Raw genomic sequence first — 22,500 nt, forward strand, 5'->3', positions numbered from 1 at the left:
GCCATCTTTTATCAATGTCTAAACCACAAGACCATGCAGCAGCAGCCTGGAAGGAATTCAGTCAAAACGTCAAAGTGGAATATAACCAAATTCCTTCAACAAGTCCAAAAAAGAGTTAAGCGCTTTTGTTTCTTTACATAGAAACTTCTTCAGAACTAACCATCATTCAACCCATGAAATATATTCACAAAACAACCAATAGCAAACCAGCTTAACCAAATCATAATTAAAAACATTAATTAAGATATAAGTCGTTTAGAACAATTAAATCATTTAAAGAAACATATACATAATAACACTAAAACTCCTAAAACCTAATAAAAACTGTTAAACTTCCAAGTGTATTAGTTTTAATAAACAGTGGATGGACACTGCACCATTAATCCCCGGCCAATTAGTAGCATTCAAAATAAGTTTCTATTTTAGTTCACACTTATTTAGGTGTTCTCCAGCAACATAGCCCCTCAAATCCTCCCTAACCTGTTCCATCGCAGCAAATCTGAAGTCATGTCCAGGGCAATCAATTAAATGCGTGTAAAGGGCATTAGTATTCTTACATTTTTTTAATGTCCAATCTATGCTCATATTCTTTCTTTGATTTTCCTAGATGTTTTCCCAACATAAAAGGTGGGGCATGTGGAGCAACAGGCTACATGTACCACCAGACTGGAATTGCAAGAAAAATGTCCTCTAATTTTATAATCAATCCCACAGTGGTTAATACATAGAAACACTCTGCATCTCCTGCATTTTGTCATACCATCATTCCTTTTAGGCAGTGGTCTAGACTGTTCCAAAGTTATTTAAAAGATCTTGCATTCCTAATATTATATGGGGGGCATTTCCCAGTAAATTAAGGTTCTGGTCTTCCAAAGAGAACAAAACCCAATTAGTTGAAAGGGCATTAGCAATGGTATAACCATCAACAGGAAAATTGGAAATAAAACATTTCTATCGAGCCATAATTTAGGTTTTCCGTCCCTATTTATTAGAGAATTGACTCCTCTTGTTTAGACCCTGGGTGTCTCAAAATCTACTTGGCCAAGTAGAGGTGAATAAAACCTTGTCCTCTTTTTCGAATCACTTCATCTTTGATCTCTGGCAAAAATACTTAGGATAGCCCCTTCTTTTGAACATCTATAACACATAATCACACTCTTTATACAAAACTTCTATGTCAGTAACCATTCTGGCCAGCCTTACCAGTTGCCCCTTCACTACTGCCTTCTTCTGGTGCTTTGAGTGCCAACTGGTATAGTGCAAGTATGAATTCTAAAAGGCTGGCTTTTATCAATGTATCAGTAGCAGTAGTTTATAAACTTTCTTACAAAACTGAGATTGTAATTTAATATTCTTTCCTTTGCATTAGCAAGTAGTTTCTTGTAGATGTTCAATATATTGATCACTGCTGCAGTAGCCTTAGCTATATTGTTATATCCCATTAAGGATATAACAGCCGGACAGCTTCCAAAGCTTCGGGGCACCTTTCACACACCCAAGCATTCAGGCAGCTTGAATTGAACTAACTAAAACACAAGTTTGGGTGCCAAGCCCTTCAGAGCTTTACTGCCCATCAACAGCATGCTCTTCTGAAGCTTTTGAGGATCGACGGTCAACCTGTGCTGTTCCTTTGCTGGGCAGAGAAGTTCCCTTTCAAGAAGAACCTTCCATTTAATTATATTTTTTATTATTGATACTTTCATCTTTAGGAAAAGTTATTTTAAATCTAGGAGTTTGGGTTTTAACAGACTGTCATGAGACTGTACAGTACTTTTAAACAGGAGTGTTCCTTTTTTTCCCTGCCACTTTTAAAGTTAAAGTAACAGAAAAACATGTTTTCTGTGGAAAATTTTGATTATTTTGCATTGTGGGGCTGGTAAAGGGCTTTAAATCGTTTTTTCTTGTGTTTCTGAAAAAAGACTTTTTGATTTTACCAGCATTTGTTGCTTGTTTTCTCCAGGAAAGATACGCCATTTTTAGCTTGACCATGGAATAATCTGTCTGTTTCATGGTCAGTCCTTTTTTCAGCCACAAAAATAAATAGTTAAGCAAACAGACTGTGGAATCACAGCAGTCTAGCAATTTACCTCAGCCTCAGGTTAGTGACTCTGCTGTGGCTATTAGTTGCATGTCAATTGCATCGTTTACCCCAGAGCCCTTTGGTGTAACATTTACAGCCACTGTAGAAAAGGGTTAGCCATGTCCTCTATGACAGTTGGTGTCCCCTCAGAGGGCAAGTTACCACTGCGTTTGTCAGTCCTGGGAGAGAAAACAGGGAAGGCATCCTTGTTTTTTCAGAATGTTGTGCACATTCCTGCGGAAGCTGCTGCCACCATTAAATAACACTGTTGACCTAATTTTTGAGATTTTAAATTCAGTCCTCAGCAGCAAACGTGACCAGAAGGTGTGATGAAAGAGGTAAACTGAGTCAGGGAATATCTAAGATTTTTTAGCTCCCTTTTCCAAATTTTTGAGTGGATTCTCTAACTCCTTATTTAGGTTTGGTAAGAAACAAAATATACAGTATCAACAAAATGCAGGTAAATATACATTTAAGAAGAAATGAAAAGGGGGTCAAGAAGAATTCTGGAAACTCCCAAAACCAAGGACAGTCCAATAAGTCAGAGTGGCTATTTAATATACTTTGTTCCCCTCTCCCACCCTAGCAGCCCCTTTTTTCGTACAGAAAGTCTGACTGTCTACTTTTCCCTTTCACACCAGATAGTTTCAGACAAACAGGTTATGGTTTCATTCATCAACGTTAGAGATGGTAATGGGAGGAAATTCCTCCTTTCCAGGGGGTAATTTGTCATCCCCCAGACCAGACTCTTTTGTTTCCAATGATTGAACCAGTTCCTCCTTCACAAGTAGGAAAGGGATTTTATTCAAGGATGTTTTTAGTACCGAATAAAAAAATGCTTGGAGACCAGTTCTGGATCATTCCTTCCTAAGTCTGTCTGTGATAGTGCCCAAATTCAAAATGACATCACTTCACAACCAGTTACCTCTTCTTCCTCATTCAAGTTTCCTGGCAGCACTAGACTTAAAAGATGCTTATCATCACATTCCTATTCATCTAGACTTCAAATGTTTCTTAAGGTTTTGTGTGTCTGGATCACGTTGTCAGTTCTTGGTCTTACCCTTTAGACTATCCACTGTACTAATATTGCTCGCAAAGTGTATAGGTCCAGTTATAGCTCATTGCAGGCTACAGCGTAGCCACATTTTTTCATATTTAGACTACTTCCATATCTTTGCAGTCTTTTTCAAAGTGTCAGGAATGTCTGTCTTGGGAGTGAGATCTCTTACTTAAGGTAGGATTCCAAAAGAACATTTATAGTCTTTTCTGTCTCCTCACAGGTTTGTGTTTCTGGGATGTCAGCTAGACTCCACACTTCAAAGAGTTTTTTCTTCCACAGAAAAAAATAGATATGTATCTAGACCTATTTGTACGATGGGTCTATATTAGAACACCGAACATTCAAAATTTTGAGTGTTCTAATATCGACCTGTTTTCAGCGAGCGCTGAAAATATCGAAGAAACAGAAAACCACATTTTTTCCTAGGGAAAGAATTTGGTGTCTGTTTCTGTTGCTTCGGTATTTTCAGTGCTGTGGTGGAAAGTTATGGGTCGGGTTCAGGTAAGTGTGCGATTGTGTGGACGTGAGGATTAGGACAGGTTAGGTGAGTTAGGGTTAGGGCGCGGGTGAGGTGACTGTATGATAGTGGCGGACCTTAGGGTTAAGGTTTGGGTTAAGGTAAGTGGATAGTTAGTGGTGTATGTATAGTTTAGTGTAGGGTTAGGTGTAAGAGTTTAGGTGTATGTGTGTGGATTGCTGTTTCTTTGGTGTGCTTTTGTTGTGTGTGTGTGTTTTGGAACAGCAAATGTTTTCCCTAGGAAAAAATTTGCTGTTCTGAATGTTCAATCTTTTAAATTTTCGATTCATAGGGTTCGATATTAGAACACTCTAAATTTTGAATGTTCAGTGTTCTAATATAGGCACCTTGTAGGATTTTCCACTCAGACCTTGGTCGTTGCAAGGGAATACCTCAGGATTTTGGATGTCATGGCTTTTGTAATTCTCATGATAATTCTGGCAAGACTCCCACATATGACCATCATAGGATCATAGGATATTACTAGGCTATCGATCTGGAGATCATTTTCATAGGTTCATAGCTTCATAGGTAGGTACTAGGCTATTGGCCCTAGGGCCTATATAAGTCTAGCCAAAAGGTACCCTGGCTTTCTCCACCCAAGAAAATTATTTTCCTGTGCCAATGTCGAGCAGAGTCACAAAAGTGATCCCCAGGGTGAATTTCCAGTCTCCCATCCAATCATATAGATTTTTCTTGAAGAGTGCTAATGAAGAGCTTTGTTTGATATAGATAGGTAGTTTGTTCCAGAGTATGGGAAGTCTCTGGGACAGGAATCTATCCCTCCAGCATGTTCAGTTTATTGTGGTGACAAGGTTTAGGTTCCTAGAGCATGTAGCTCTGAGGGATTGGGATTTCTTTAAGTGGAGCATGTCCAAAAGTTCTGGGTTTGACATAGCTTTGTGTGTTAGGCAGAGATTGCCTCTGAGTAGGCGATATGTGATGGAGTAAAGCTGCAGTTTTTTGAGACGGTCTGCGTAGGGCATCTGTTTGATACCGGTAATCCTCTTTGTGAGGTATTTCTGCGGCCTTTAGAGTTGTTGTATAGATGTCTTGTGAGGTACATACCAAAAGGGGCATTGTACTCTATAATGGGTCTAATGAGTGATGAGTAGAGGGGAACAATGACCTCTTTTTTCCTGGATGAGAAACCTTTTGTGATGAGGTGTGCCACATAGAAGGATTTCCTGACTACTGTGGTGATGTGATAATCAAAGGAGAGACTACTGTCCACCTGTGTCCCAAGGTCTGTTATCACACTTTCAGTGTTAAGTAGACTACCGCCTATGTGGTAGTTCATGGGTACAGAGTTTTTACCAAAAGGGATGACAATGCACTTTTTGGCATTGAGCTTGAGGCCATGGCTTTGACACCAGGCATCTGTCTCAGCAGGGCCCTTTTGTAGGATGTCCACATCTTTTGGAGTTTTGATTATGGCTTCTAGTTTGCAGTCATCTGCAAACTTCATTAACCAAAGAACTTCTGTGTTAGCCTGTACTTCAGAGAAATAGATACCGAATAGGAGAGGACCCAGGACTGAACCCTGTGGTACTCAACTTGTCACTGGTCTGAAGTTGGATTTGGAGTCTGCTACTTTCACAATGTGGGTTCTGTCAGTGAGCCAGTTGGCAACCCATCTTGTGACATAGGGATTTATACCTAGTTTAGTGAGTTTATCTATAATTCCAGAGTGGAGAATGGTGTCAAAAGCCTTGGCGATATCTAGATAGGCTGTGTGAACCACCTTACCCTCATCTACGGCTTTGGTGACTGCTTCAAAGAAGTCTATCAGGTTTAGGAGACATGATCTGCCTTTTACAAACCCGAACTGGGTGGAGTCCTGAGTTTGGAGATTACCAATGTCATTGTTTATAAGTTCCATGATGATACGTTCCATAGCCTTGCAGACCAGGCTCATCAGGCTAATGGTGATGTAGTTTCTGGGGTCTGTGGTGGCTCCCCCTTTGTGGAGTGGGATAACTGTCACTGTGCGCCATTCAGTGGGCACATAGCCTGAGGTGAGGATATGACTGAACATGGTACTTAGGTGGGGTGCCAGTTCTTTCTGTAGTTCATATAGAATGCAGCCTGGGATGTTGTCAGTTCCCATGGATGCTGTGTTCTTGGCTTTGGAGAGTGTGTTTTTCACCTGTGCAGCCATGATTACAGGAACTTTGCACTCTTCCAGTATAGAGATGGGCCCTTTAGTGGATGAGAGTGGGATAATGTTAGCACTGAACCTATCTGCCAGGAAGTTGGCAATATCAGTTGGTTTTGTATATTTAATGCCATTGTGCTGTAACTCAGAGCATATCTGAGTGTTGCCATTGAAATTTTTGACATAGCTATAGAATGCTTTGTGGTTGTCTTTAGAGACAGTGGCAATTTTGTTTTTGTAAATAGCTTTGGAGGATTTTATGAGGGATCTCAGCTTCTTACTGAGGCTGACCAGGGAGTTTCTCCAATCATGGGATTTTACTCTTTTTTTGCAACAGTTTCTTTCTTCTGTTGTAGAGTTTGTTTATGGCAGGGGACCACCAGATTGGCTTCCTTTTTTTGGAGGATAGCATCTTGGTCCTCTTAGGGATTGCACAATCCATGCACTTGTGTAAGTGCTTATAAAGTACATTTGTGTAGGGTTCAGCAGTCATACCTCTATTGTCCGTCAGCATGGGTGTTGTGAAATTTGCCACTTCTGTCTTAAGAAGCATGAAGTTGGCTTTGGAGAAATGTTTTACGGTGGTTTCCCTAATGGGGGGTGGGGGAGGGATGTGGATGTTTAGGTGATTACCTTGTGGTCGGATCTGACCAATGAGGAATTGACCTCTGGTGTGGAGCACCAGTTGCCCATGTTGGTAATAATCAGGTCTAGGATATTGCTTCCCCTGGTGAGGGTATGGATAAGTTGATCCAAGGCATTGGAATTTATCGATTCCAGAAAACGTTGAGTACAAGAGTTGGTACATGAGTAGTTTTCCCAGTTTATGGTGGGGTAGTTGAAATCGCCCATTATTAGGGTGTTAGGTTGTATCCTAATATTTTCCAGTGTATCAAGAAATGAGGAGTGGGAATCCTGGGGCATGGTGGGGGATCTGTTGCAAGCTACAATTTGGATTGCGGTCTTGCCCAGAGTTAGTTGCACTTGGATAATCTCTGATGCATTATGTTAAGTAACATGCCTGGAGGTGTGGATATCCTTAATGAATATGGACACACCTCCGCCTTTAGTGTTTCGGTCCAGGTTAGGTGACCAAAAGGTGTGGTATGAATTATAGCCTGGTAATGCAGGGGTACTCTCTGGAGCCTTGAACCAGGTCTCTGTCACTGCACAGATGTCGATGTTCTCCATTTTAAGGAGTGCCTCGAGTGAGTGCATTTTGAGGTTTAGACTTCTAGCATTGAGTAGCAGTACCCTCAGATACTGCTTGCTTGTACCTGTTACGGTGGTGAATTTGTCATTTGAACCTTGCCTAAAAAAGGCACTATAGGGGTGTCTAGAGCCTCAGCCAGTATCCAGAATCCCAGGGGTGACAGGTACAGGCCATCCCTGGCAAAGCATTGTGGTTTGTCGATCATGTCATTCCAGGCAGACAGATACTGGATCCCCTTAGAATGACACCAGAAGCTTAGCTAATTGTTGAAGTCAATCATTTTGTCCTTGTACTGTGGTATCATTCTGTGTGATGGCAGGATGCTACTCAGCACTAGGGCCATACCAGCCTGGGCTACAAGATCGGACAGCTCCTCCATGTCCCTTTTCATGTAGTCCAGGGAGGTATGTTTCAGGTCATTCACACCGACATGGACAATGACAGAGTCATATTTGTACTTGCTGTGGAGTGACCTGAGTGCATGCATTATGTGGCGGATCCTGTCACCCAACAGGCAGCTGACAGTAACTTTCTCCTTGTTTAGCCTGGTGAGTGGAAAATCAGTGTGCCTGACTATAGAGTCTCCTATGACTAGAGTGTTGGGTACGTTGTTATGCCTTATGGGCTGTGGTTGAGTGGCACACTGAGTTTGTGAGCTATGTGTCATTTGGGTTGTGTTGGGGGGGTGGAGGTTGCTTGTGTTTCTGCTTTGGAGGTCCCTGTTGCTTGGGCAGGTTTTTACTGAGAGCCTCCGTCACTATTTACTTTTATGCCTGTTTCATCCCAATGTAATACCATAGCAATGCTAGTCAGTACCTAAGATTACATTTAATGATGACTACCCTTGTCCAGGATGGCTGTGGGCTCTATCCCCACTAAGAATTTATAGTACCCCATCCAATGGGTAGCCTTGGTCCCAGTTGATTTACAGTTATGCAGCAAGTTCATTAGGTTTGTATCTTGGATTGTTGTCTAGGCCAGGCATAAGTCTCCCCTAAAAAGTCTATATGATATGGACTATAGTGACAGGGACTTTAGTTGGTCTGTGTAAGGCACATGCTGGTGCCCCTTGATCTTTGTTAGAAGCCTCTGAGGTCTCTCTAATTGTTGTAGGTGCTTAGTACGTTACATGCCAAATGGGGCATTATACTGAATTATGGGCTGTATAAGTGCCGAGTATAGGGGGTTTATAACCTCTTTTGTTCTCAAGGTGATGGTGATGCCTTTACTAATCAAGTGTGCCATGTAGAAAGCTTCCCTTACTACAGCAGACACATGGTGTTCAAAGTTAAGGTCGCAGTCAACATGTGATCTCAGGTCTCTAAATACGTCATGGGTACTTAGGGTATTGTTGTTGATCTGATAGTATGAAGGGACAGTGCTTGTGCCAAAGGGAATAATGATGCATTTCTTTGCATTAATTTTGAGACCATGACTAATGTACTATTTGTTGGTCTGTGTGAGACCCTCTTGGAGTATACTGACTTTATTTGGGGATTCAGTGATTGCACCTAGTTTGCAGCCATCTGCAAACTTGCTCAGCCACAACCTCTTAGTTTTGACCTGAACTTCAGAGAAGTATATACACCAAATAGTAAGGAGCCCAACACTGACCCTTGTGGCACCTCACTGGTAAAAGGTCTGCTGTTTGATGTGGAGTTACCTTACCCACTTTGATAGTGTTTGTCCATTTTGTGAGCCAGTTGGCAACCCATTTTTACAACAAAGGGGTTTACATTTAGTTTGCAAATTTATCAGTAATGCCTGAATGTAGAATTGTGCTGCAAACCTTTCCCAGGTAGAGGTATACTGTTTGCACATTTTTGCCCTTGTCAGTGGCCTTGGTCACATTTTCAAATAAATCCGTCAGATTTAACAGACAGGATCTGCCATTCAAAAAGGTGAATTGGGTAGGATCCAGGGTTTGGAGGTCACCTATGTCTTTATTTATGAGGTCCATAATGATCTGTTCCATGGCCTTACAGATTAGGCTGGTCAGGCTTATGCATCTGTAATTCCCCAGGTCTTTTGCTAGGCCACCTTTGTGGAGGGGAATAACTGTTGCTGTTTCCTATTCCCAAGGAACAAAGCCTGTAGTTAGGCTATGATTCAAAAGGTACTTAGTGGTGATGTTAGTTCATGTTTTAACCTATTTAGAAGACAGCCTGGGATGTCATATCATCCCACGAAGGATGTGTTTTTTTGCCTTGGAAAAGCCCTTGAGGACCTGCTCTTCAGATATGTAGGGTGGGGGGGGGGGTTGGGTGAAGGTTTGTTGTAAGTTGGGAGGGGATAAGGGAGTGAAATATTCATCAAACCTATCCACTAGCAGGTTTCCTATCTCTGTGTGGTCAGAGTGTGTGTGATACCTTTGGCCACTAGTTCTGCACATGCTTGGGTCCTACCCTTTAGGTAATGTACATAGCTGTAAAAGACCTTAATGGTTATCCTTGGATGTACTTGCTAAGTTTCTCTTAAAGGAGGCCCTAAAGGATTTCACAAGTAGTTTTACTTGTCTGTTGAGGCTGAGGAAGGTGGTTTTACATTGCTGGGGCCTTGCCTTTGTATTCTTGGATGATAATTTTTTGCATTTATTGTAAAGTTTGTTGATGCTGGATGTCCACCATTGCAGCTTGCTTTTATTTGGGGCTCTGGCTTTGATTCTGTCTGGTACGGATGAGTTTATACACTTATGCAAGGGATTGTACAGTGCTTTAGTGTAAGTTTCAGTGTTGTTACCACTTCCAGCTTGGGGTGTGGCCTGGAATGCATTTATACCTTCACCTAGGAGGGTATAGTTTGCCATGGTGAAGTTTTTTAGTCTGATTGTGAGTACTGGAGTTAGTGTCAATGCAAAGGTGAATAATTTGTGGTCAGTTTTAACTAATGAGGGTCTGACAGTTGCAGCAGTGCATCTGTTTGACATGTTGGTGAGGACCAGATGCAGAATTTTGTTCTCCTTGTTGGGGTATGGTCAATTTGTTACAGGGAATTTGAATTAACGAAGTCCAGGAACTTTTGCACTAGTAGGTTAGGGCGAGCGTAGGTTTCCCTGTAGATGGTGGGATAATTGAAATCCCCCATAAACAGTGTGTTCGGTAAAATTTGGATTGTTTCCAGTTTTATCAAGTAGGGTTTATGGGTATCGTGAGCCATGGAGGGGGTTCTATAACTGGCTATAACTTGAATGGGAGTCTTACCTGGACCAGAAGTAACTCCACGGAGTTGTCCAGTCTAACTAGATGGGAAGTGAATTTATCTCTAATATAGACTGAAACACCGCCTCCTTTGGTTTTCATACATTTATTTTGCAGTCTAAAGGTGTGGAAGGCATTGTAGCCTTGCAAGGCTGTGGTACTGTCTAAGGCCTTGAACCAGGTTTCTGTGACTGCACAGACACCTACATCTTCTAGTGATAGAAGTGCTTCCAGGGAGTGCAGTTTTTGGTTTAAGCTCCTAGCATTTTGCAGCATGACCCTTATTTTGTTCTGATTAGTTAATTTCAAATTGGTAATGTTGTTTTCGAGACGTTGCATAAAAAAAATCACTTTGGGGGAGGCAAGAGCCTTTGTCAGTAGCCAAAAGCCTAGAGGCGCCAGGTGCAAACCATCTCTGGCATACCAGAGAGATTTTTCGAACATGGATTCCCAGGCTGACAGGAACTGGATCCCCTTTGAATGACACCAAAAACTGAGCCAATTATTGAAATCAATCATTTTTTGTTTATACTGTGGCATTATTCTAGGTGAGGGTAGTATGCTGCTCAAGGCTAAGGACATACTTGTCTAGGACACGTACTCAGAGAGCTCAACCATGTCTCTCTTCATATAGTCCAATGAGGTATATCTCAGGTCATTCACGTCGACATGAGCTATGACAGAGTCATAATGGTACTTGCTGTTGAGAGACCTGAGTGCATGTGTGATCTGATGAATCTTGGCACCGGGCAGACAGCTGACCGTGACTTTCTCTTTGCTCAACCTTGTGAGTGGGACATCTGTGTGTCTCACTATTGAATTTCCAATGACAAGAAAATTTGTTTTTTGAGTGTTATGCCTTACTGGCTTGGTGGGTGAGACATTTGTGTTGCTATGTGTTATGGGTGCTGTGAGTACTGTGTTAGTTGTAGCAGTCTTTTGTTTTGGATGTCTCTGATGCTTCAGTAAATTTTTCAAGAGGAAGGTTCAGTGGTATCTGAAGTCTCTTTGGTCCCAGCACGAACACCCCTTGTCTTTTTAGATCCCAGTGTTGGGGCTTGCCAGAAGATAAATGACTTGTTGGAAAGAACAGCTAAGTTCCCCAGGACCTCTTTAAGTTTATATAGATAGTACTACAGTCATTTAGTATATCGGCTATTAAGAGGGAACCAGGTTGCCAGCCCTCCGCAGGCTAGCCACGTTAGCTAGGGATGTTGCTTCACAGCACAGTCTCACTCTACAGGCATCATATAAAAATTACTGAGCAAGACAAGAGTAGAACCTTATGAAAGGAAACTAGATCAGGGGATCTTCCAAGATTTGATCCATCTGTGGGAAGTCCCTCAAGCAGACCTCTTTGCATCCTCTTTGAACAATCATATGGCAAGTTTCTGCTCCAGAACTCCATGCAAAAAGGCCTGGAAGGCAGATGCCTTTTCCTTTCCTTGGATAGGAATATTCCTGAATGCTTTTGCACCCTTTCACTAATATCCAGGGTATTTATTGAAGATTCAGAAGAAATCTCCCAATATCTTTGTGATGACTCCCTTTATGCCGAGGCATCCATGGTTCTGTCTTGTTTTGGAAATGGTCAGGGGCAGTTACCACAAGCTGCCTCACAGAGTGGATCTACTCACTCAAGAATAGTGCTGTTTGATACACCCTGACACCAAACAACTTCATTTTACTGCCTGGATGATAGAGCATTAATTCCTTTGAGGTACCTGTTTAATGAAGACATGTATGGGCACTAATGGAGGTAAGAAAGCCCGCTACTGCAAAGTCATATATTAGCAAATGGATAAAAGTTTCCTAGTTGGTGCCAACATTATAACCAACACTCATTCAGGGCCAGTTGTTCTCTGGTTTTACAGTATTTGTATGAGCCATTATCTTATTGTCTTTCTTACTCCTCTATCAGTGTTCATTTATCTGCCATTTCAGCATGTCTGTCCATGGATCCTCCTCTTTCAATGCATTCTCACGTCAAAATGTTTTTGAATTTTTTAAATTTGTTTTGCATAAGAGGCCTCTAAGAAAATGGGTGGTCCATCCTTGAAATCTTAATTTTATGTTAGAAACATTAAGACTTGCACCATTTTAACCAGTGAACCTGGCTGACTTGAGGTTCTTTACATGGAAAACAGTTTACTAATTGCTCTGACTTCTACATGAAGGTTATCTGAGTAGAAAGCTGCTATGGTGAGTCATCCCTATCTTGTTTTCCACAGAACAGGATTTCTTTGAGAACTAATTCTACTTTTATGCCTAAAGTGGTATCTGAGTTTACTTTAAGTCAAACTATTCATCTCCCCATTTTCTTCCTGAACTCAAAAATGAGGGAGAAAGGGCACTCCATACCTTGGATGTTTGCAGACAACTTGGGTACTATTGTGACAGAAATAAATCTTTCAGCTGTTCAGATCAATTGTTCATTTCTTGTGAAGTCAAGAAGAAGGGACAACCTGTTTCAAACCAGACTGTTTCCTAGTGGTCATCTAAGGCTACACAACACAACAAAACTATTTCAGGCAGGGTCATGTCCCACTCTACCAGAGCCTTGACTTCATCTATGGCTTTTTTGAAAGGATTGGACTCTAGAAGTATTCTAGAAGTTGCAACTTGGACCTCTGTGTATATACTTTTACAAAGCACTATAAGGTTGATTCCTTCTCAAGGTCTAAATCAGGCTTTGCAAGGACCATTCTACAGGGGCTCCTGGATTTTCTCCTTTCTCCATCCAAATGTGGTAAGCTAGGATAATCTACCAATATAGCTAAGGCTACTGCAGTGATCATTTGAACATCTACTTTTACGGTCAGTTTACTTATACAACTGTACTTTCTTCTTCATGTTGTGCTGTCATTTTAAGAAAATTCACAAACATCTAATTCCGATTACAATTTTGAGTTAAAATGTTAATCGTACTTCATTTTTTACGAAATGCATTGTAATGTGCTCCTTGTAACATAGTTGAATCTACAGGAAGTATTAATAACATTATTTGTTTTGTCACTGATCTGGGTTATGGCAAATTTGATATTACTTTCTCCCTGTGTTATTTTGTGGTTGCTTTATAAAACTTGCAGTTTACTGTTATTAATTTAATAGAACTTTTGGAAACAAACTAAAGCATAATTTTTTATTCATTTTTCCAACTTTCCAAATGGGCACTGTGATAGTTTTCTACTAGTCCACATAAATATTTGTTTTTGTTCCCTTACAAGCCTGTGCTACACTTTAATATGATTGTTCCTTAACTACACGAACATTCTCCTGTCAAACAGCAGCATAGTATAGCAGTTTTCTTGTCTGTTAACCAGAAGTCACAGCCTACATGAACTGCTCTCTTCAGCTACTTTTTTGGCACTTTATAATTTTTTCTAACCTAAAGAAATGTACAGTTCGATATCACTCTTCATTTTCCAAAAAGCATGGGTTAGATATGCTATCAGAGCATTCCTAATTCTTAGATTAATGCAGACTGTAGTCCCCTAAAAAAGTGCTGAGTGATAGTTCATAGGTTAGTACTAATCTAGCTGCCCTTGCAAGCTTAGCCAATTATCCCTTGTGAGATTCAAGCCGTACACCTTGTGTTTGTAAGGCAAACACCTTTACCATTAGGCCACCCTCCCACAGATGCTCCACAGTTGGAATTGTCTCCACACTACTTTTGAGGACAGACCATCACTGTTCCCTGATCATCTTGAAGCACCATTTCTTTTTACAATTCTTTGTCATCCCAAAGTAAAAAATTCCAAGGGACTTGCAATTAATTTTAATGCCGATTTCTAGTAGTGTAAATGTGTTGTTGCTTCATGCATTTATTTATATTATGTCTTCTCATACTTTAGGCTTGCCCTTCAGGCTTTTTTCATTCAACAGACTGTGAAGTCTGATATTGATTTCTCCCTCTCTGTCATTGCTTTTGTCTGAGCTATAAACATCATGCTTGGTGCACGCTTCAGTTAACTAATACATTTTCCTTTTTGAGTACGGCTGCCTTCTTTTCTCTTGTATCTTAGGTATGCAGTTCATTCAGTAATGGCTAATTTGCCTTAGTTAAGGTGTATTTCATTTTCTTTTTCAAGTAATAATCAGGAATCACCTTTTCCCAGCCAGCTCTGCAATTAAAACCTTACAGCTGGTTTCCTAATCACGAGTAATTAACATGTAGTATACAGTCCAGTTGTCTGTCATGTATTGCACAGTATCTTATTAGTTGACTTTGGTTCATTGTTCGTCTTACTGTCTGACACCAAGTGCCCTGTAAATGAGCTAGTTTAGTCAGTTTTCATGTGCATAATCTGAATCCCGAACACTGCATATTGCAAAAATAATCAGATGCAATGCCAGCTGTGTCTCCTCCGTCTTTGGCACCCTCTTTTATTCTCCTTCTGTGGTGATAACGGTACAAGAGTCACTTGTCTAGCTTCTGTATACCTAATTAAAACAGCCTTTCTTAAAGTAACCACCCAAGAAAGTCTTTCAGATTTGAAACTTAGCTACGAGAGGGGGTTGTATCCTATTAATTGGTAAACATAGGTTTTGCTTATGCAAGTAGTGATTCTGAGACTGCAAGATTCAAACACATTTTTTAATGAGTATGGACCAGTGTCTGTGAACACTGCCTATCTCACTTTCTCCGTGGAGAACAAAGGCAAAAAAAAAATTGAGATGCCGTATGTGAGTGAAATCTTGTCATCACTTTGGTGATAAAACAGAAAACAATCTCCTTGAAGAGGTTTGAAATAATTCCATGCTTCTTTTTTTGGAAATTGTTGTGTCTTTCGGCATTTCCCGGTTAGGGGTCGCCACAGCGGATTTTTACATGCTGAGATGTCAGCCCTAATGCACAACCTTCAACGAAGGTACACCCATTCATTCATTTCACCACACAGAAGACTCTCTGAGAGTCAAACCGGTCAGCGTCTTACTGTGAGGCGACAACGCTACCGCAGCACCACCACCGCTACAGAAATAACTTTTAAAAATATTTTTGTGTAACATGGAAATCTTCCTTGCAGAGGACTGCATGATTAGTAAGAAAGCATACTTTAAAAAACTGGATTTACTGCAGATACCATTTCATTCTCCGTTGTTGTCACTATTTCCTGGTAATGACTGGCTACCCCTCATGTTATTTTTTTGTCATAGGACCCTATTATACACAGCATCTGCTTACAATTATGGCCCTGTTCCATGGATAACATAAATATGTTTCACTTTTTTACATCTTAGTTTTATTACCCTAGTTTGCATAATATGCATCAACAAATCATTTTGCTTTTTTGCTTCTTTTTGTCTTTCTATATCTCTGCCTTTTGCTTTTCTCACTCTCTGTCTCTCTCTCTTTCTCTATATTAATCTGTCTACTTTCTCTGCTACAAATTAAAATTCTTGTTCCAAGTTGTTCAGTAACCCATAAATTATTCTGTGACAGTTTTAAAAATATTTCCTTAAAATACTTGTCAGGAAGGTTCAGGTGTTGAAACTGCTATCTGATCCACTTACCATTTTTAGGTGCTGGAAGTAGATTTGGGCCTTATCATCTGTGCCCACCAGCTGTGCTAACAGCAGTGTTCTCTTTAGGTACTCATCCTAGTGCTCCTTGCTGGATCTGAGTAGGCAAATCACACCAAGGGGTTTTTCGACCTTAGAATAGAAATAAGCTAAATGTATGAGGCACTGAGTGTGTGTGCTTTCTCACACACACACACACACACACACACACACACACACACACACACACACACACACACACACACACATGCACAGACACAGACACACACACCCTGAGGGGTCTGTCTGCCTTAGAACATAAATAAGCTACACATGCAAGGCACTGCCTATGCATGCTCTTTGTCTCTCACACACACACACACACACACACACACACACGGACACACGCACACATGCGCACACACACACACACACACACACACACACACACACACACACACACACACACACACAGGCACACACACGCATGCACACAGACACACACACCCTGAGGGGTCTGTCTGCATTTTGCATAAATAAGCTACACATGCAAGGCACTGCATATGCATGTTCTTTGTCACACACACACACACACACACACACACACACACACACACACACACACACACACACACACACACACACACACACACACACACACACACACACACACACACACACACCCTGAGGTGTCTGTCTGCCTTAGAACATAAATAAGCTACACATGCAAGGTACTGCCTATGCATGGTCTTTGTCTCACACACACACACACACACACACACACACACACACACACACACACACACACACACACACACACACACACACACACACACACACACACACACACACTAATGGATATATATAAACTATTGGGTTTTATATAAACTATCTATGTGTGTGTGTGTGTGTGTGTGTGTGTGTGTGTGTGTGTGTTTTCTGCATTTTAGGGAACATAAATTTGGTCATTGAATGCTGGAGGTGGTGCTTTAAATTGAACATACTTATAACCAAATGGTCAAAATGTCATGAGTATGTTGTGTCGAGAGAGATGATTGAGATTTGAAGAGAGTTAGAGTGTTTGTATATGTGTTTGAGAGTTAAGGTTAGGGTTGGGGATATGTACTGTATGTTTGTGTGGTAGTGTGTATATTTTAGGGTTAGAGTCAGGGTTATGTTAGGTGATAGATGTGTTTTTGTGTGTGTCTGAGTGTCTTGTGTACTAGCAGTATTATGGGGATTTTTTTTTTAAATGTAAGTTGTAGGGTTAGGGTTGGGGGAATAGACAGCATTAGGGTTAGGGTTAGCATTCATTACTGTGGTGGAGCAGGGGTCCTCAGTCATACCAGTGTACACTGTTTGCTGTATATCTTTTTCTGTAAAAGTCGTACTATGATTACACAGATGTTGTTTTTAACATTGATCATGTTTTTATAACAGTATGTAGGTCTCTAGGTTGGCTTGTGTACTTAGTATGACATGCATTCTTATCATATCTCTTTCTTCTCTTTTGGTACATTGCATTTCTAACAAACTGAAATGGATAGCTGTAACCTTACAGGATTATATCCACCTTCATAATCCATGCCTTTTAATCTGCTTGCTACATTAGAATCCTGTATCAAGAACATCTTATCTTTAAATAGTTTGTATGCATCCTTAACTTTTTATTTATTTATTTATTTTTATTAACACTACAAAAAATGTACTGTTATCAGGCAGGAAAGTAGTGTAACATATCTCTCCTTCTTTTTTTTTTTTTCTTAACCAGAGTGAACTTACTATGCCTTTCACATTCTTGAAATGTTCAAGGAAAATCTGAAAGTGCTGTTTGTGTTTTATTTTGTGGCATGAAAGAAAATGGTCATCATAAAGGCTTTTAGTGTGAATAAAATGCTGTGCATATTATCAACTGACTTCAGTTAGCATTTATTTATGTTAAAGTCATCAGCGGCTCAACCACTAGCATACTGACTACTGATAAGCATGACGATCAGGAGGATGCAGTTTCTGTCCCCACACCAACTACCCGAATTCATGTTCCATTACTGACACTATTGTGCATCATTGTGGGGATGGTGCTTTCCTAGAGTTCCACCCCTCCGATGAGGCGTTAAGCCAATGATCCTCTGCATGAGTTATTGATAGAAACACTGGAACAATTTTAGTCAAGCAGTTATGTGGACCATAATATATTTAGCTATATGCACCACAAAACACGTACAGTTGCAAGCTTTTTACATTTTTTTCAAGCACCTAACAGTGGTCATCTCTCAAACTGAGCAAGGCTGCACATGAACACCATGAAGTAAATATGTGCCTACCCATCCAATCATCAAGAGTACCTATAAAAGTAAACAAAGCAGTACTTTGACCTGTTGTGGTAACTTTCTCCATGGTTGGGAACATACTGAGATAACAACCTATGCTTTCTATGAGCCTTTCTAATTTGTTGGTATAGATGTAGGTCTCTAGAGCAGGTATTTGTAGAGGCACTGGTTTTGTGAAGAAGTAGGAGGTCAAATAAGACTGGGTCTTTAATCCTCAAAAAGCAAGACACAGGTCACATCGGAGCTGCCAGTCGGCTACTGAGTATGGAAGTTATGCTAATCTGTAAGGGTAACTGAAGACTTTATGGTCTTTAACTTTCTCTACTAGAAATCTTTGAGGACTTTCCATTTGAGCAATATGCTTGGGTTTGCAGATACAAAAGGGGGCATTGTATTCTATTATAGGTCTAGTAAAGGAAGAATACAGTAGTGTGATAACCTTTTTAGATCTTAAAGATATTCTCTTGGAAATTAGCTTGGCCAGATAGAAGGATTTCCTGAGTATGGTGGAAACATGATGATCAAATGATAAAGGGTGGTCCATGTACTATAAGTACTGAGGTCTCTTATGACCAACTCTTTTTGCAGAGGAGAACCATTTTTTACCAATGAGATGGGAATAGCTTTTTGTTGAATGCTTCTATTCTGCACTTTTTTTTTAGATATACTGTTTCTTGTACACAGTTGTGTGCATTTTCCATCTCTTGCTGGTGCTCTTTGGTATCATTGGATGAATGGATAAGTGTTAAGCTTGCAGTCATCAGCAACCTTGGTCAACCCAACTTTTTGAGCATTGGCATGGATATCTGCAAAATAAGTACCAAACAGGTAAGGGCCCAGGACTGATCCCTGTGGCACTCCACTGGTTACACTTTTATCTATAGAAAGGAAATCTGCAACTTTCAGATCTTAGGATATGTTTGATATTTAATTTGCAATCTAGCAGACAAAGTAGGGGTTGGCATTATGTGGGCCTATATTATATTTTCGAAAGTTTCAAACATCGAACACCATATGGTCGACACCATATGAGCGATGTTTAAAATTTCGAAAATATAATAATAAAATAAAAATAAAAAACTATACTTACCTAAATGCTGTAGGCAGGGGGGCAAGCCCCTCTGCACCCCCCACATCCCCGCTACTTAAATATTCCTACTCTGAGATCGCACTGCATTGAAGTAAAGGGAAAATAGTCTCTATGGCAATTTCCATGTTACACGTGTGACGTTTCGACATTTCGACCAATCGGGTTTTCTCAGTACGCGTTCGCCATTAACAATTTTCGATCACACAATACGAACCCCATTATGTTAGTCTAATTTGTAAATAATTCTAGTGTGGGGGATAGTGTCATCATCCTTGGCCAGGTCATGATAAGGAATTCACATAGAATAAGCACTGTCCACAGATTCTGTAAGTGTTTCAAGCACAGTTACAAGGTTCAGGAGACAGGATCTATCCTTCACAAAACCAAAATGATTGTGCATTACACCACCTAAGCTTCCTATTTCCACATAGAGTTTTGCTATGACACAGCATATAAGGATGGTGAGACTGATAAGCCTAGAGAGGGGACAACCTTGTAAAGAATAGTTTTGTTGGCTGTTCTTCGGATGGGTCCCTATTAGTTTGACGAAACTTTAGCTTGTCGAACTACAAAAGATCGACAGCTAAAGATCGAAAGAGCCAAACCGCGAAAGGCCAGCTTAGTGATGGTTTTTTCTCAGGGAAAGAATTTGCTTGGCCGTTAACAGAAATTTGCCCTTTCCCCAATGTGCAGCCATCTTGGAGTTAGTATATTTAGTTAGGGGGTGTGGGGGGTGAAGCCCCCCACTTAATTCAGGTTGAAAGGTTTTTGTTTTGTGTAACAGCCAAGCAAATTGTTTCCATGGGAAAAACTTTGCTTAGCTGATCCTTCATGGTTTGGACGTTTTGATCTTTAGCTGTCGATCTTTTGTAGTTCGACAAGCTGAAATTTCGTCAAATTAATAGGGAGCCTCTTCAGACATCATTCAGAAATACCGTGCATGGATAAAAGCTGGACATTACAGGCAGAATAGCATTAGTTTTAGCCTTTTATAGGGATTCTAAGTCTTGTTCCAGGGTAATTTCAGGAGAAACTAAATTTTTAGTGTTGATGGAACCAACAATGTGGGCAGGTGGGGTTAGATTGTGTTTTAATATATTGACTACATCCGTGGGATCAGAACATGTTATATTTTGGATTATCTCACTATACGAGTGGACATTACTCTTTAATTTCCTGACATGACTGAAGAAAGATCTGTAGTTTCCTTTGGTGTATGTAGCAACCTTAAGCTTGTACTTTGCCTTACATTTTCTGATAGTGCTCTTAAGTTCCTTGCTGGCATATTTCATAGTGATTTTGGAGCAAGGCACTGGTGATTTATTACAGCTTGTCATTTCCCTTCTTTTGCAATAGTTTATTAATACAGGTATCCCACCCGAGAGGTATATTGCTAAATTTACCATTAGGTTTAGGGAGAATGGGTCATAACTTTTCAGCTATTTAGGCACTGGGCAAAATCTGGAGGAGAATATAGCAACCATCCCTCTCAGTCGGATCCATGGTCTTCTACTAGCTGAATTAGATTTGCCTTGCAGAAGTCCCTCGAGATGATTTCATTTGGTGGTGGAGTGGTACCACCTGATGTGGCAAGAGAAGATGACTGACTTGTGGTCAGATTTAACCACAGATGAGGAGATGCGGGTTGTAATACAGGCAGGGACTAGTTTGATAGGGACCAGGTCAAGGTTATTAGAGCCTCTGCTGGGTAGTTTTATAATTTACTCCAGTGCAGTGTTCTTAACTCTGTTTAAGAAACACACTCTATGTCCATTTTTAGAGCAATAAATGTGTCAATTAATACTTGGATAATTGCTGTCCCATAACAAGAAACTAACCACTAAGTCAGAAATGAAAAACAGGGATAAAGCCTGGGAGCACTGGTACAAAACCAAAACCCCCTCAGCTAGACAGAAATTCCTAGAACTACGCAATAGAGTCAAAAAGCTAATAAAACAGGACAAATTCCAATACTACCAGTCAGCCCTAGACTCCTCACAACACAGCCCGAAACAATTCTGGTCCTCCATAAACTACATCCTCCACCCAGGTAAAGTCAGTACCCCTCCTCCTAACATCCCTCACTCCTCAGAAAATATTGCTACCTCATTCAACACACACTTCACCCAAACCATGCTATCACTAGCTAAACAACACAACCCCCCCTCCCTTCCAACCCACACCTTCAACTAGTAATCTCCCCACTGCCTTCTCATTTGCTCCTGTACCTACCTCCAACATAAAAAAAACTCTTAACTAAACTTAAACCCACCAAATTAGCATCAGACAACCTCCCAAGTGAATACCTACAAATCGCAGCTGATGCTCTGGCCTACCCAGTATCCATCTTGACTAACCGATCTCTGTCAGAAAGTTACGTTCCCACACTGTGGAAAGTATCACATATAATTCCCCTCCACAAAGGCGGACCCTCCGCAGAACTAACCAATTACGGCCCCATAGCTATTCTCTCTCCACTCTCCAAAATACTAGAGAGATGCATACACTCTCAGGTCTCAGACTACCTCCTTACTAACAACCTCCTTTCCAGTAGTCAGCATGGTTTCCGACCAAACCATAGCACCACCACTGCCTTACTCTCCTTTACTAACACTATCCTTCAGCATAAAAACAATGGCTATCTCTCCTCTGCTACTTTCCTAGACCTATCTAAAGCATTTGACATAGTCCCACACAAACAACTTATCGCTGTCCTCAATAACCTATCCTTCTCACAATCAGTCACCAACTGGTTTCAGAGTTACCTGTCTGACCGCCAACAATCCGTTGTATGGCAGAATGACATATCTCCCCAACTACCTGTCTTCATAGGGGTTCCCCAAGGATCCATCCTTGGACCCCTACTCTTCTCTGTTTACACCAATAATCTAGCCTCTGCCACCAAGCATGGCACACTCATACAATACGCAGATGACTCGACCATCATCTGCTCAGCTCAGTCCCTACCCAAACTGCAAAAAGTCACACAGGAAGCCTTTTCCTCTGTTGAAACATGGTTATCCGATGCCCAGTTAATACTCAACCCAAACAAAACTAAACTACTCATCTTCCAACCCACCAAACATACTCAAAACAACTCTCACTTTAACATCACAGCAAAAGACAACACAACTATGTACCCAACTGAACACACCAAATTGCTAGGAGTGGAAATAGACAATAAACTAAAATTTGACATTCACATATCCATGACCATAACAAAAGTCCACAAAAACTAGGAGCGTTATACAGAAATAAGCAATTTCTCACCAAAGCAGCAAAGATTTCAATAGCAAATTCCCACCTTATCTCCACCCTACTTTATGCCTCTCCAATATATACCAACCTAAGGC

The sequence above is a fragment of the Protopterus annectens genome, chromosome 8.part0 (genome assembly GCF_019279795.1).
Source record: "Protopterus annectens isolate FY-2018-M chromosome 8.part0, PAN1.0, whole genome shotgun sequence".
NCBI classification, from domain to species: domain Eukaryota; kingdom Metazoa; phylum Chordata; order Ceratodontiformes; family Protopteridae; genus Protopterus; species Protopterus annectens.